This window comes from Tamandua tetradactyla, chromosome 5 (genome assembly GCF_023851605.1).
Source record: "Tamandua tetradactyla isolate mTamTet1 chromosome 5, mTamTet1.pri, whole genome shotgun sequence".
NCBI classification, from domain to species: Eukaryota; Metazoa; Chordata; class Mammalia; order Pilosa; family Myrmecophagidae; genus Tamandua; species Tamandua tetradactyla.
The window spans coordinates 136,345,873-136,362,435 of record NC_135331.1 but is presented as its reverse complement, the minus strand read 5'-3'; the positions used below and the strand labels follow the sequence as shown (position 1 = coordinate 136,362,435).

Below are 16,563 nucleotides of genomic sequence, written 5' to 3'. Positions count from 1 at the left end.
ATGTCATTGGTAACAGAGTTCAGCAGGAGTTAGAAACAGGGTAAGACAATGGGTAATTGAAGCTGAAGGGATACAGATTGTGCAACAGGACTAGATACAAAAACTCAAAAATGGACAGCACAATAATACCTAATTGTAAAGTAATCATGTTAAAATACTGAATGAAGCTGCATCTGAGCTATAGGGTTTTTTTTTGTTTTTGTTTGCTTGTTGGTTTGTTTGTTGTTGTTTTTTACTATTACTACTACTTTTATTTCTTTTCTTTATATTAACATTTTATATCTTTTTCTGTTGTGTTGCTAGTTCCTCTAAACTGATGCAAATGTACTAAGAAACAATGATCATGCATCTATGTGATGATGTTAAGAATTACTGAGTACATATGTAGAATGGTATGATTTCTAAATGTTGTGTTAATTTCTTTTTTTTCTTTCCGTTAATAAAAAAAAAAAAAAAAAAAAGAAAAATTAAACTATTTTATGCCCCCCAAATAAGAAGGAGATTACCGGAAATAAAGAGTGCTCAGTGCTTACAACCTAAGTTAATTAATACTCTTATTAAACCAGTCCAAATCATAGAAATAAGTGCCTTTGTTAGAGCAAGGGGTAAAAAAACACATTTCGGGACAAAGTTATTCAGGATGAAAAGAAGGTGTATTTTCAGTGAGAGAACTACTTACTGTAGGATGATTTCTTGTTAATGTTTTTGAAGATTTTGGACTTCTAGATTTTCTTGACTTTCTGGTAGCCAAATCTCTACCTCCTCTCTTTATATTTGCCATTGTTGCTGTTCACATTCAGATCAATGAAAGGAAACACCTTGAAACCAAATGACAGAGCAACCTGAGACAAATTTAAGTTAGATTTGTTTCAGAGAATGGGAATTATTCTTGAATCTATGACCTTCATGCTCCTTGGGCTGACTTACGAAGGAAGGTAGTTTTTTCGATCAATTTTTCAGGATGAAACTGAATGTCAGAAATTTTGGATCAGGAAAACTCACTTCACTTCATGGAACCTTGGATTGCTTCAAGTAATAAAGGAAGAGTAGTTCTGGGGGCAAAATGAGTGAGGTATGTCCTCTCCCATTTAGGCCTCAGGCATCTGGAGGGTAATACTGACCAATTCACTATCATCCAGCCCTTGAGTTACCATGTCTGAACATAACAGTATTCCTGAATCTACATGGCAGAACTGGAAGAAGAAGTTTGCTGCTTATGTTGCTTCTGCCTTCCATGAATGACCAAGCAAATCAATGTATTTCAGCAATTTGCAGTGGTATTTCACAGACTTATAGGATGAAAAGAACATCATCATTTTCTTCTTTCAGTTCTTCTTAAGAAATCTAAAGAGCAGAAGGAATTTCTTTTCAGAGGGACAAATACTGTATCCCTGTTCAAGACCATCCACTGTTGCATTTGTTTTATCATCACCAACACCAACATGTATGGCTTCTTTTTCAGAGCAATTCTTGCCAGGTCTTCAACTTTTTAAGTTTGTGTGGCAGAAAAGAGCATGGTCTGTGTGCATATTGATAGGTGTTTTAATAATTTGTTTTAATTCCTTTTCAAAACGAACATCCAAGATACAATCAGCCCATCAATAACCACACAGTGTAGGTTTTTATACATAAACCCTGGGGTATTCTGCATATGGTCCAAGTGTCAACCTGGTGTGGCCACAATGATGTTGATCCCATTAGCAAGTTTCTGTGCTTCAACAGATCTGTGACTGTTGCATGTTATCAACCCACTTGTGTGGATGTGGTGAGTCATTAGATTCTTAAGTACAACAAAAGTCGCAAGACCAGTTGCCTAGTAGGTGAGAGAACAAGGACTCCTGTTCCATTTATGGGCATGCATTTTAACTTACCAATGAGTTCAACAGCAGGGGTGAGAAATGCCAGGTTTTGTCACTGCTTGTTTTGTAGCTGCTAGAAGAGCTCTGCCTTCTAGAAGTGCTCTGATGCTTTTATGCTAAATTTCAGTCATGTTTGTAAAGCCCATTCCTTTTATCTCCTTCAAGGTTGTCTTCATTGACAAAATTAGTTAGGAATGCAAATGAAATGTTCTCAAAAGTCCTGTCAATCCCAGGGGCAAGCTGGGCACTTTATCATCATCTTCATTACCTGGATTCTCCACATTATTTTCTGCTTCTTCAGGAATGTGCCAGTTGGAATCTGTTGTGTATCCCCCAAAAGTCATATCTTTTAATCCTCATTCAGTATTGCTGGGTGGGATCTTTTTTATTGCTTCCGTGGAGATGCAACTCACCCAATTGTGGATAGTAAGTTTTGATTAGATGATTTATATGGAGATGTGTCTCCACCAGTTCAAGATGGTGTCATTTACTGGAGCCCTTTAAGAGGGAACCGTTTTGGAAAGAGCTTTAGAGCCCACAGAACCAGAGACCTTTGGAGATGCATAAAGAAAATGCCCCTGGGGAAGCAGTTGAAGAAACCTGAAAGCTAATGGAGTAGCCATGTGCCTTCCCAGCTGAGAGGGAAACCTGGAATATCATTGGCCTTCCTGAGCCAAGCATCTACGATTTCTTCTGTATTATCTCCATTTTGGATTTCTGGTAGACTCACATCTGAGGTGCCTTCAAAATAGCACATCTCTATCCTTACAGAGTTATGAGTCTTGTAGCCTTAGGTTTTGGCGCCACAATTTCAGATTCTGCTTCTTGATTTTCTTGTGCAGAAATTTCACTGGTAAATGAGATGTGATCTCAGCTGAGCGCCCTCACCAAAGCTCCACAGCGTTCTCTACTATAGGGGCTGGCACTAAGTCCTTCTCTCTCTATTGTTTTTCTATTTTCTATTTTTTTTATCTCTGTTCTCCAGTAAGGGCACAACAGCTTCTCCTATCATTTTTAAAAGTTGTGTTTCCTTGATTTGGCCCAGTTACTGCACCCTTTTAGATGTTTTCCAGAGTTTCCAGGAAGCTGATTTGCCAGTTTTTGCTAGTTATTCAAAGATTCTGTGATGGAATGACACCTGGAGATATCTTACTCCATAATCTTGGTTGACCAGAAATCTGATTCCTTGCCCCTTAGGAAAAGTCACTGCCAAAGGAGGAACAGAGCAGGATTTGTTTGTTTGGCCTTAAGCCAAATTCATCTGTCTATTTAAGGAAGGCCCAGATCCTGCTCAGTTTAGTGTTCTTCCTTCTAAATCACCTTGCCTATTCTGTTTTGTCAGATGTACTGCTAAGTCCAGAAATGAGTAGCCACTCCTTTCATGTGCTTGTTAATAAATTATTTTACTTATATCGACTAAAATAGTTGATAATGATCACCCACATCTTCTGCTCCAGGAGTCCACAGAATCTAGGGCAGGGAGGGAAAAGGAACCCTTTCATCTTTCCTCTCCCCCACAGCTTTATGGGCTGTTTCATTTCAGTTGGGACCACAGCTGTGGCCAGGGAGGCAAACTATTTGAGAGTTTTGTAGAAATATGTGCACCCATTCACACTTTATAGCAGATGGCTATTAAGAGCAGAAAGAGAGGGTGGGAGAGATGGCGTCAAGTCCCCCAAACTGCAGTGGTCTTGCCTTCTTATACAGTGGAGAAACCCATAATAGCTGTCACCATACATGCTTTTTATAACCACTGTTGAGCTAAACAATATGACAACATGATCTGGATTTTTCTAGGAAATAGATTATTGCTTAGCAATATTCAGAAAAGAAGGCAAAAGAGGGTGATGGTGGAAGGTGACTTTTTCTCTATATTAGAAAGAGGTACCTGATATGCTTTATAACTTTATAACCTTTTATAGTCATTATCATCAAAAGGATTCTTAAAGTCTGATTTTCAAATTAAACCACTCAGTAGGTTAATCCTTGTGAACTTTAGAATTTGCTGGAAAGATTTGGTTAACTTTCTGAAATTCCCAAAGAAAGAACAGACTCAGAAACACCAGGTGGGGTGAGGTGGTGAAGGAATTAGAGACTGAAAGCAGAGGGATTCAGTGAAATTTTACACACCAAGTGGTGAGACCCCCTACCACAAACCTGGCCTAAATTATCTTTCCAGAACACTGGCAAAGGACTCCTCCTCTCTGAAGAAACATATTAGGGCAGGAGAACAGAACTATAGACACCAATATTTGAGGGTCACTCAACAGAATGGCTAACTCTGCCAATAAGCACACACAACATTAACCAGGAAACGGGCCAGTCCAGCACAGAGAGCTTTTACTCAGCTCTCCAGTGCCTCATTCTTATATTGGTAACAACAGCTGAGAAATGGGCAGAAACGAATAAACAGAGAGCAGAAGAAAATAATAGCCCCAAACATAATTAAATCCTCAGAGAGAGACAAGAACATACATTATATTCATGAATTAAGAACTGGAAGTCTCTTGGAAATTAAAATTTGAAAGCTGAAATTTAAGTAGTCATAACATTGCCAGAAGATAAATTTAAGGAACTAGCCCAGGAAGTAAGACAAAAGACTCCTAAGAGATAGAAAGTAGAAAAACAGAAGAGAAATAATAATAATAAAAGAAGTTAGAGGCTGAAATCAGGAGGTAGACTTATTCAAAAAGAGAGAACAGAGAAAATGGAAAGGAAGAGGGTACTAAGGAAGTATTGAGAAACAAAATCCAGAATTGGAGGATGTGGTTTCCCAGATGCAAATGAGAATCCATCCCAAGGAATGAGAAAAGACTGACACCAAGGGGTTAAAGGAGGCATTTCAGAGCCGAGGGCTAGAACCCTGGCTGCTTTTGTGACCTCAGGAACTATGCTCTGACCTCTGAATCGTTATACAGTTTTTTTCTGGGTCTGGACTTTGTTCTAAAATGCAGTCCACATGTCCAGGGCTGGATGACATGCTAATTCTTGGCCAGACCCCCCTCTCCCTTGAAGGTGTACCCTTCCTCTGCAACTCAGTTGCTGACTATCCTGCTTCAATTCAAATGGCATCTCCCTACTGGTCCTTTTCATGAGAACAGGACCCCCACCTGACCACAGCTATAACCGCGTCTGCACTGTCCATTTGTGGTTCTCTGTTTACCAGAGAAGACCTTTGCATAAAGCTGCCATCTTGGCTTGAACCCTTTCATTCCAAGATTTGAATGGTGGGCCACCCCTTCCAAGGCAGACAGGATGGTCCAGTTGGTTCCTGATTGTTGGAACCTTGTCTGTTCCCATCTTACTTTTGTTCCCCACTGGCCTACATGCTTCATGGCCAAGCCTAGGGTACTTCTGTAAACAGCATCTCAGTATTTTACAGTTAAAATATATGCTGAGTATTTGCTTTAAGATAGTATATTTGGGTCAGGGGGAAATAAAGGATTTAAACTGTAAGATCTCAATAAATTAATACTTGTGTTCATGACATTAGATTCCCAGAGAATTTTTGGGCATAAAACTTTTCAGTGAGTCTTCGAGCAAATGCACAAGCCAAAACACCCAAAGAAGGTCATTCAAATGAGAAGGAAGAGAAACAATAGAGTGAAACTAGGGACAACTTCACAGAAGAAGCCTATGGTTCCAACAACCATGCCTTCAGGAAGTATCTATTGAGAGCCATACTCTGTGTCAAGTACCATCTTCAGCACTGAGGATACAACAGAGTGCAAAGTGAGGCCCTCCCTTGTGGAGTTCATATTCCAATGGAGGAGACAGGTTAACAAACATATTTTGCTTACCTGCTTCGTTTCGCAACCTGCTCAGTTGCACAGTGATATGACTATGTGCCAAGCCCATCTCCAAGGACTTTATAAATATTAACTCCTTTGATACTCACAACAGTCCTAGGAGGACTATTGAAATCCCCATTCTTCAGAAGAGGAAACAGAGGTGCAGAAAAGTTATGTACTTTGTCCAAGGTCCCATAGCTGGGAAGTGGCAACTTGTACGCCTTCCCACTCTGCCAGCCCGCTGTCCTCAGGCAGGAATACACTCTGCAAAGTAGAGCAAAGCAGAGTGGGTGGCTACAGGGCGACACGGGGTGTGTGCCATTTTTGATAAGAAAGTCAGGGAGGGCCGTTCTGAGAAGGTGACATGTCTACACAGGCTTTTTATGTGCTGAGAGCTCAAAGGACTCTGCAAAATAATGGGGTGGGGAATTTGGGGCAGGTGTTTCATTTTTCCTTCCCATCCTCTTGATTAATTTTCAAAGAGAAAGAAAGTTTCTTTTTTAACAAGCAATGTCATGTCAAACTCCTAAACTCATTGCCAGGCTGTAGTCGCCAGGATCGGTGTCCGCACCCACCCTGTCAGACAGTCGCCATGGCTTCTCGGGAGTTTTATTTCCTCTCATGACTAAAAACTAGGTGCTTTAGCTGACACAATTTTCACCCATTTCAAATATGTGATCCACTCCTCTGCTTTTTTTTTTAAAGGTGTTGACTGTTCATCACTGTGTGACTATTTCTATGCTCATATTTATCCTCCCTATTCGAAGTTTATATAGTTGCTATTAAATATCATACCTGCAGGACACCAGGAAAACATCACAGGCATAATCTACCCAAATGGATAAAGTAAAGTGCCCATTCTCCCTTTACTGGGGACTCTACGTTCCAGCTCATTGGGTTCTCAAAGTGCTTACTTGTATCTAAATTTTATTCCTATTACCTGATAGTAAAGTTGCAGAACTCAAGTCCCCAGCCCTTCTCCAGTCCTAGTGCTCTCTGAAATTAGGAGATTCTTAAAATGTACCATAAGGGCAAGTATGGTGACAGGCTTTCCTGGAAATGGCAGAAGCACAGCTGCAGAAGCCAACATCCCGATGTCAACTGATCTCTTCACTGTTAAATGCCATAAATTTTCATTAGGCGATCAATATAAATGACACGATTGCTCAAGATCTCAGCCCTGATATTTAAATTTCTTCTCCTCGACCATAATGAGGCTATATATCAGAGAAGGGGAGGGGATGACACAATGCTGATGCTCTGTTCTGTGATAAAACCCAAATCATTCAGAGGTTGGGCATCAGGATGCCTGTGATTCTAATGTAGTCTAAACAGCAATCTTGGTAACTACAAAACTTGCAATAAGAATAACATATAATATAATATCGTGTTTTTTAACCTGTCCTTTGGGCTTCTTCTTAGATAGCGGTAGCATTATGCAGTTGGTGAGGTGGGAGGACCTTCTATCAAATGCCAGGCCCTGAACACAAGGGTGAGGAGTCCAGCTCCTGGACAAAATCCTATGCATGATTTTTTCCGACCCAGGGGCTTTAACTGGCAGCCCTCACCGGGGAAAGCTGCCCTCCCCAAACAGGCTTGGTGCACAACCCTGCACTGCAGTCTCTGAAGGGAGCTGCAGTCATGGACTCAGGTCCCCTGCCCTCTCCCTTCTCCCTTCCTGCACCCCGCTCCCCTGCAAGCTGGTCAAGCTCTTGCAGAACGTGTATTCCTAACCCAAGGTCTTCCTCAGTTGCGTCTGCTGAGACCTCCTTATTGGGGGAAGAAAGGGGAAATCTTGAAGATACTTTTCTCCACTTTCTGATTCATTATTCAGTGCTTTTCCACTCCTGGTTCCCCTTCCTTCCTCCTTCCCAGCGCCCTGGGTCCATGAAACTACAAGGGCCTTCTGTTCAGAGCTACCTTGGCAGTGAGATGTCTGTCCCCCACCTCTGTGGAAAGACCTGTTGGTGCCCTTTCATGGCGAGGGTGGAAATGGAACCGGGAAGAGCAAGCGCTTCTTCGTCTGGGTTAACCTCTTGCTTACGCCGTCACAGGAAGTGATTAGAGGCTTCGTTCAATATTGCGTTCATTCAGGCTTGTTGTGTTCATCAGCAGCTCCTTTGACATCTGCAAGCTCAGCTCTGTGCTCTCAGCTCAGTCAGCTCTTGACAAAGGGGTAAAAGTAAGGGAAGAGGCTTCTGGGGAGATGAAGAGAGAAGAAAAACAGAAGTTGGGAGGAGGCAGCTGGAAAAGATAAAAACCATACAATTGAAGGGTCAAAGAGCACGCAGAATTATCTAGTCCAGCCTTCTAAACCAAACAAAGATCCCTTCGCGCCCAGAACGTCATCTAGTCTGCTTGACCATCTCTAGTAAGAGACCTCGCGATATTTTTAAAATTAAACATTTTATTCCGGAAAAAATTCAGACCTACAAAAAAAAGCTAGCATTATTATTACAACTAATTTCCATGTATATGTGTGTACATGTGTCTAAATTTCTATTCTTCTTTATATGTATATATTTTTTTCTGAACTATTTGAAAGTAATTTGAGAGGTGATCCCAACCCTGAATTTTTTAGTGTATTTTCTAAAATAACTTTCTCTCAGCCCTAGTGCAATTATCAAAATTATGAAAATTGTGATACATTATTATCTAATATAGAATCCATATTCAAATGAGACCAATTGTCCCCAAACTGTGCTATGGAGCAATTATTTTCCAATGCAAGATCCTATCCAGGATCACATGTGCATTCAGTTGCCAGGTTCTTTAGTTTCCTTCAAATTGGAACATTTCACAGCCTTTCTTTGTCTTTCACATTATGGGTATTCTGAAGATTTGAGGCCCATTGTTCTATAGAATGTCCCTCAGTTTGTCCCTGATTGTCTCTCCAAGATTTCTGTTTAGATAGTGCATGCTTGGCCAGTATCTGTCTGTCCTTTGCAGCATCGTATCAGGGTGTCAGTTTTTCCCAGTATTGGTGATGTTATGTGTGAGTGGTTGAGTTGTATCCATCAGATTTCTCTACCATAAGGTACATCTTTCCCTTTTGGAAATCAATAGATAATTTGTGGACCAATACTTTCTTTTTAATTCTTTTCTCAATTGGTTTTAACACCCACCGATTATTCTTACCTCAATAGATTATTATTATGATTGTTGCAAAGTGGTGATTTTTCTACATTTATTAGTTGAAATGCTTTTGTAAGGAACTTTTCCTATTCTCTCCGGCCTTGTTTTTTTGGTGTTGTTATTGTCATTTTTCTATCATTATGAACTCATGGATTCCTTTTATTCAATGGGTTATATTCCTTTACTCTCAATATTAATGGTGATATATAAACTGCCCGAGGTTTGACCAATGTGAGCCCTGTCAAACTGGCTCCTATGTCACTTTAACATGTCCCTTCTATTTTTAGAATGGTTCCTTATTTTCTTCTCATGATTTTTTGAAGTGGTCTCTTCCAGTTTGGTGTCTTTCTGTTAATAAAATATCACTTTAAGATCTCCCTATCTTTAATTTTCAACTTTGATCCAAATATTGCCTTTTGTGTTCTCTCTTCTCTAAATGACAGATTCATATATTTGAATTTGCTCTCATGTTCCCCCTAAGTCTTATTTTCTCCAGGTTAAACAAACATCTCTAGTTTCGTTCAGTACACATAAATAAAATGGTACTTTGTGCAAGTCACTGTGATTGGTACTAGAATATGGAAAAATGAATAAGAGATTGTCTCTTCCCTGAGGAAACACCAGCTTGGGGGACTGGACAAGTTAGGCCTGACTGTAAAACAAGTACTCAGCAATGACACAAGGTTTTGTGCAAGCATAGAGGTCTTAGCTACTGATTTTCACTTAGGGTGGTGAGTGAGAATTAGGGGAAACTTGACAAAGTAGGTAGTATTTTTACTCCATTTTGAAGGATGAGGAGAAAAATGGGTCAATATTCTAGATTGTGGTAACTGCATGAAACAAGAGACTTCAAAGTTTGCAAAGTCCTTTAGATATTTATTTTGCAACCCATCAAGCATCCTAAGAGCTTTTCTTGCCACCAACCTTTTGTCATTTTTAAATGTGGTACCCTGAACTGAAGCCAACACTTCAGAGGTTCTCATTTATTACTTTGCTGTGAGAGATAAAGAAATCTCCTATTTCTTCTCTAGAACTAGCAAGCTCTCATTTCGTTTGATGTTGGAAGTAAAACCAGAAGGTAAAGCATAAACAATGATGTAAAGAAACTTAGTCCATTCCTCATTGCCAATCAAATATCCAAGACCAATCATTGAAGCTGATGTCAAGAGCCAAAATCCCTATGGGAAGGCAGTGGGCAAGGGAAAGTTGAAAGCTAACAGAGCAGAAAAAAGCAGCAATAGTTCACAAAGGGAAAGTAGAGAAAATGGAGACAATACAAATAATTAAGAAGACATAATTGTCATATCTGTTTCTTCTGGGTGCTGATCTGTAACACACCATTAGTTAGGATTTTTGTTTGAAATTAGTCTTTATTGTTTTACCAAAGCAAATTTTTCATCTTAAAAAGTTCTTGGTTGGAGGTCACTGATGTCCTCCCCACTACTTTCTCTAGGTCATTTCAGACAAAAAAGAAATGAAAGTGATAATTCATATGGGAATAAAATACAAATAATATTGGAAATATTTGTTCCATGTGAACTTTTATGGCTAATGAATAATCTATTATATGACCTAAAGAGAAAAAGTTAATACTTGTCACAGAAGCTCCATTTTTATTTGTTCCCACACAATGTGGACAATTGGGCAAGTACTTATCAAGAGAATCAAAGACCTGCCAGCCTGGATTGTAGTACTGAAATCAAGAGCCCCCAGCTATGGCCATGTGGTCCATTTACTCCCGCTTCCTTATTGTCCCTGGTGTAGCTCTGTCTATTGTTGATAGACAGTTGCTCCTTCACGCCCTGCTTCCAACCACTGTCTTTTTCTGGGCTACTTCTGCTGCCACTGTCCAGGAGAGATTTGATTCATACTGAGGCAATAGTGGCTGCCTAGGGACTGAGAGGATCCCAGATCTGAGAGACTTGGAAAAGGTCTCACGTGCCTGCTACGAAGCAGAAACTCAGCTGGCAGAGAAATGGGCAAGAAGAAAAGATAATATCACCCGTTTATTGAGTGGATCACTGCATTCATGGGGAAATGTGTAGATGGTCAGGAAGGGGCCCACAACCAAAATATCACCTCAACCACTGAGTAGATAAGGTCAGGAATTCCAGTCCTGAATTAATCTTTTTGTCCTCATTCAAGAAAAAAAAAAAAAATCAAACAGGTCCACGTTCCTTATCTAAGGCCCTTCAGTATTCACGATTTCTGCAATGTTAGAGAGTAATAAGTACATAGGCCACATATAACATAATTCACCCATTTGGATATGTGACAGCATCTCACATAATATTTTACAGAAAATGTAAAAGTAGTCATATAAAGTACAATGAATGAAGACTATGAAGAACTTCGTTTCAATTCAGGACAGATGTTGCCACAAAAAAAAAAACATTTATTTTGAGCTTTCTGGATTTCAGAATTGGATTGAAGGATTATGGAACTGTAATCCTTTTTGGAAACAGGTTTTACATGAATATCACTGGCCTGAAGCCTATCTTAAAGCTGAATGATAACTTGGTACAAACTTTAAGAACTTTAGTGTGATAAAGAGACTAAAAGAAAAACAGGCTTATGCAATTGTGTAGACAAAATTCTTTTGAGTTGGAGAGGCAGAGCGAGAAAAGAAGAATCTCATGGAAGAAAATAGCATCATTTTGGATTTTGTTTATCAGAACCTTGTAAATCAATGATAGGATCCTGGGACTTCTAGGGAAGATGGCAGAGTAGGGAACTCCAGAACTGAGTTCTCCTACCAAACAGCTATTAAACAGGCAGGAACTGTCTGAAACAGCTATTTTTAAACTAGAGAGCCAGGAGAATGCTCCTCGGCATCCAGGGAAGAACAGCAGAAGAAGCTGAGAAGTTACAATACAGAACTGTAATATAAAATAATAATAATAAAGATACTGAACTACATTACACAGTGAACCCTAAGTTAAACCATGGACTTTTATTAATAGTATGATTATAAACATGAACTAGCATCAATTGTGACAAATATTCCACATCAAGCCAGATTTTTCTAGGAGGGTGGTATATGGAAATCCTGTATTTAATGGGTAATTGTTCTGTAAACCACAACTTTTCTAATTAAAAAAAATCAATAAGATAAAAGATATATGTGAATACTGAGTGTATTATTTTATACTGATGATGAATTCAGGAATTGTATCCAAGGCACATTACCTGGTTGAGAAGCATTCAATATGTACTATTGCTAATTTAACCAATGGAGAAAAGATTTCTATAAAAATATACATTCTCCATTACAGACTAGAAGGCAAATATTTTAATATAGATGAAAGCCAAAAAAATTTGCTTGTAAAGAAATACTTTGTGTTTCATCATCCCTTTGAAACACAAAGCATTAAATAAGATTTTATAAAAGATGAATTTGTGACCTTCTTCAGTTTTAAGTTCTTGGTAAATTCATAAAGCTTGAGTTTCGGCCTTCAGATCGAGGTATACCATGCTTCTTAATCCAAATTTCTAGACAAAGGGGAAAACAAATAATTCAGAATCTCAAGTGGGAATTGTGCTTTATCATGTACCTATCAGTGTTTCCCAGAACTGTAAGAAATCACATCTCTCCAAATGACATTTGTGATAGCTGAATTCTCATACTGTGACATCCCATTTCTGAACATATGGATCCAGGAAAACCTAATTATACTTGAAATGAAAGTCTTTAACATTAGCAAATATGCCAATGGGTAAGCCATCCAGCAAAAATCATGGGCAACGTTGAACTGCCATGCAGGACCACGTACAAATACAGCGCAAGCCTGGCCCTGTCTTGAGGCATACATTTAAGGGGCTAGTCTACCACTCTATAAGAAACTGACACTAATCGCAATGCCCTCTGGCTGCATCTGTTCTTTTCTTCTCTGAATTAGAGTTTCATTTTTTCATTGGCAGTGTTATTTCTTCTTTTCATCTGGTAAAACAGATTTCAGTTGGTTTAGAAGGTCTTTTGCATTAAGCATGGATATTGAAGAGGTAGTTGCTGCTGGAATTATGATAATGAATATCCAAAATCCTTTCTTCCAGTTTGGGGGAGGTCTTACCTGGGAAATCGGTCTCAGTACTGGCTTGCTGCAGGAGTTTGAGTCTTGTGGGCAGATGCTCATATTTCAGTCACATATTTCAGTGCCCTTTCAGTCGTAGGCACCATAACATCAGTCATAGGTACCATAACGTCAATTTTGAAACCCTTTTTTGTGCAATCTGTAGGTGCTCTATTAGGGTTGCTGTTCAGAAGCACACCCTTCTTCTTTTGCATCTACAGACTGAAGAATTGCAGAAATATTCATGGAAACATTCTTTTTTGTGCTTCTGGTCCTCCATCTTCTCCCTTTGCTGACAATATCATGGGTCTACTTCAGTATCCACACAACACCTCCGTTTAAAGGCAGTAATATCATCATATAAATCAATCTTGATTGGAGATCTTTTCTTAGCCACATTTTTGGCTATGGTTACAGCAATTTTTCCCATAATCTGTTCACGTTGTCCAAGCCCTGGTTTGGGGTCCTCCTTGGTGAGCAGCCAACCTCTCTTCATCAAGGCAGATACACTCCTCATACTCATTTCATGTTTTCTTTGCTTCTGCTAAAACTTCATCTGTTGTTCCTTTAAATTCAGCAGGTGGCTGAAGACCTATTATTCCCAGGGGCACTTCTGTTTGTACTTGGTGATGTTAATGTTTTACCATGGATATCCAAGTACATTTCTTCAGTCAGGTCTTCTAACCCCAGGAATGTTCTTAGTGGCTGCATACAGATTTAAACAGGATGAGCAAAGTGCAAATTATTAAATATGAATAAGATAGAATCTAGTGTGCAGTACTTTCTGGGTTGGTGTTTTGATTTACTAAATGCTGCCAGAATGCAATATAACAGAATGGAATGGCTTTTATAAAGATAATTAGTTACAAGTTTATCTTCTAAGGCTATAAAAATGTCCAAATTAAGGCATCCAGAAAAAAATACCTTGATTCAAGAAAGAGCTGGTGATTTGGGGGTTTCTCTGTCAGCTGGGAAGGCACATGACCATGTCTGCTAACTTTTTCTCCCAGCTTCTCATTTTAATAGCTTTCTGGGGATGTTTTCTTTCTGCCTCTCCAAAGGTCTCTGTCTGTGTCAGCTCTGAAGTTTTTTTCCAAACTGGTTCCCTCTTAAAGGACTTCAATAAGCAACTCCACCTTGAATAAGTGGAGACACATCTCCATGGAAACTACCTAATCAAAAGCTCTCACCTAGGCAATATTGAATGAAGATTAAAGAACATGACTTTTCCAGGGTACACAACAGTTTCAAACTGATACAGTTGGACTTTCATTCCAGGCTTCCAAACCATACAATTGGTCTCAACATTTTTGTTTTAGAATTCCTTGACAATCATTTTGTCTCTCTTTACCACAATCTCTTCTGCATGTTGTACTGTTGCAAGATGTTAAGCACACGTACCATCTGTCTTTTACCTCAACAGTGCCTTGGCAAACCAACAAAAGCAGCACTAATAATCGCCAGCACCTATCACAGCAGCAGGGACAGCAGCTAATAATTACCACATGTCCCAGGCCACCAAGGACATATGACAATTTTAACAGTACTTTCCTTCTTGAGATCTAGGGGATTTTTTTTTTTATAGGAGAAGAGTTGTAGGTTGAATTGAATCCACCCCACCCCACCCCCCAATTATGTTTAAGTTCTAACTTCTGGTCCTGTGAATGTGACCTTTTTGGAAATAAGGTCTTTGAAAATGTGATTAGTTAAGATGAGGCCAAACTAAATTCGTGTGGACCCTAATCCAGTACGACTGGTGTTCTTATAAGAATAGGAAGTTTGGGCGCAGAGACAAACAGAAAAAGGAATAATGTCATGTGATGACAGATTGAAATGCTGCAACTGCAAGCCAAGGAATGCTAAAGATTGCCAGCAAACCTCAGGAACTACAAGAGGCAAAGAAAGATCCTGTCCTATAGGTCTCATAGGGAGCATGGCCCTGTTGATGCCTTGGTCAGACTTCTAGCCACCAGAACTATGAGACAATACATTTCTCTTGTTCTAATTGACCCAGTTTGTGGTATTTTGTTAAAGTGGCCGAGTAAATCAAGACAAGCAGTGTCCCAAGCACATGCCTACAATAAGCACCTGCCTGTAGAGGGATTCTCCCAACTAAGATTTCACACTTAACATGTCTAAAATTGACCTCTTGATTGCTTATCCGCACTTACCCAAATCCAATTCTTTTGTCTTTCCTGTCTTAATAAACAGTACTACTCACTGGATTAGACCTTTAGCCAGTGTTATACTTAATTTTTCTCTTTCATTCCCAATACATGGTCATTCAGAAATCCTATCTCTAGTCCAGGTCAACTGGCTCTGGCCCGGATTCCTGTAATAGTCCATAACTGTTTCTCCTGTTTCCATTTTTTTATTCCAACCCACCCCCACATAGTCTTGTCCCCAAACTGCAGCTACAGGATCCTCTTAAAAGGCAAATTAGATTTTGTCATTCTCTTGCAATAATCCTCCAGTCTCATCACCAGCATTTATTACCAGTCTAACTTGGGCTATCCCAGACCTTGTGTGACCCAGCCCCTGATCTCTCTTAACTACTATCTCTCTTAACTTCATTCTACATACTTGACCTCTTGCTCACTCTGCTGTAGTCACACTGGCTTCCTTGCAGTTCCTCGCACATGCCAATTTCATGCCTACCTCAGGATCTTTACACTTGCTGTTCCCTCTGTTTGGAACACTCTTCCCCTAGTTAGCCACAAGGCTGATGCATTCATTTCATCCATTTTCCGGCTCATATGTCTTTTTCTCTTGAGAGCTCTCATCCCTTTTCCTGATTTATTTTGCATAAAACATTTATCATTTACCTAGTACCATATTTAAAAAAAAAAATTATTGTGTCTTTCTACTAAACAAAGACCCATGAGGACAGGAACTCTGCTTTGTTGTCTGTGTATCCCCTGTGCCTAGAATGATGTGTCATCAAATACATACTTAGTAATTTCGCTGAATGTGTGATTAAGATAGTAAGCTTGGAATTTAAGATAAGCTATTCCTATTTCACAGCTTCTCCCAAGGCCAATTTTTCCAAAGGCCAGGGTAAGCCAGTATAGAAATAATGTAGGTACCCATGATCAGAAACTGACTGTAATTCGATTTCAGATCCCGTTGTATCCCTTTGTGGCTTCCTGTGGAAAGTTATAGTAAAATTTTATAATGGTCTTACCAATGAAATTTAAAACTAAGTTCTAGCTAAATTATTTTCCCCTAGTGTGGCTTAGTAAAAATCCCAGCGCTTGACCAAAGCAAAGGCTCTTCAGAAGATGATTTGCAGGAATGGAATGTATGCCCAATCTGGAATCAGTGCAGGAGCATCAATACCATATTTGCTAAATTGTGTTTCTCATGAGTACATTTCCAGGGAGTGTCAACGACAGACTCTCCTAATATACCTCCACAGCTGCATATGCAATTCCAAAGGCCCTGAAACAAGCTTGGCAACATTAGTACATAAGTTATTCTTCAAGTGAGCTACCTTAGCCAAGAAAAATCTCATGACTCACATTCACCACATGTAATAGCAAATAAAAGGACACATTTATTATTTACTGATTTTGGTTACATATTTCAAGAGAGAACTTTTTAAGTTGTTATAGTTAAACTATAAAGCTGTGCTAAATGCCTGAGATTGAACTATACAGCAGAGTAGCAAATTTATAGTGGCAATTAGGACACAGATTTGTTTCCAGC

The 16,563-nt window shown here is 39.4% G+C and overlaps 2 pseudogenes; both read right to left on the bottom strand.

Annotated features, from left to right (window-relative positions):
- Window positions 1–895: 895 nt before the first annotated feature.
- Window positions 896–2,203, bottom strand: LOC143683330 (ATP-dependent RNA helicase DDX18 pseudogene; annotated as a pseudogene).
- A 10,099-nt stretch (window positions 2,204–12,302) lies between these two features.
- On the bottom strand, window positions 12,303–14,259 carry LOC143682767 (parafibromin-like; annotated as a pseudogene).
- Window positions 14,260–16,563: the final 2,304 nt, after the last annotated feature.